Here is a 324-nt window from a genome sequence, read left to right as displayed (position 1 = left end):
AGGTGCTGCTGGTGCTGATGCTGCTGCTCCTGCTCCTGCTGCTGATTGTGCTGATGCTGCTGCTGCTGGTGTTGCTGCTGTTGGTGGTGGTGGTGGGGCTGCTGCTGCTGCTGCTGCTGCTGCTCTCTGCTGCTGTTGCTGCTGCTGCTGCTGCTTTATTTATTTTTTCTGCTGCTGGTTGTTTTGTGTGTTCTTTCGCTCCGTTTCTTTGTGCGTTTGTTTTCTTTTTATTTATTTCTTTCTTTCTTTTTATTTATATTTATTTATTTTTATTTATTTATTTATTTATATTTATTTATTTATTTATTTTTTTTTTTTTTTTTT

Source organism: Eimeria mitis, genomic scaffold, assembly GCF_000499745.2.
Source record: "Eimeria mitis Houghton genomic scaffold, Emh_scaff523, whole genome shotgun sequence".
NCBI classification, from domain to species: Eukaryota; Apicomplexa; class Conoidasida; order Eucoccidiorida; family Eimeriidae; genus Eimeria; species Eimeria mitis.
The sequence above is the reverse complement of the archived record's forward strand: the minus strand, read 5'-3'. Positions refer to the sequence as shown.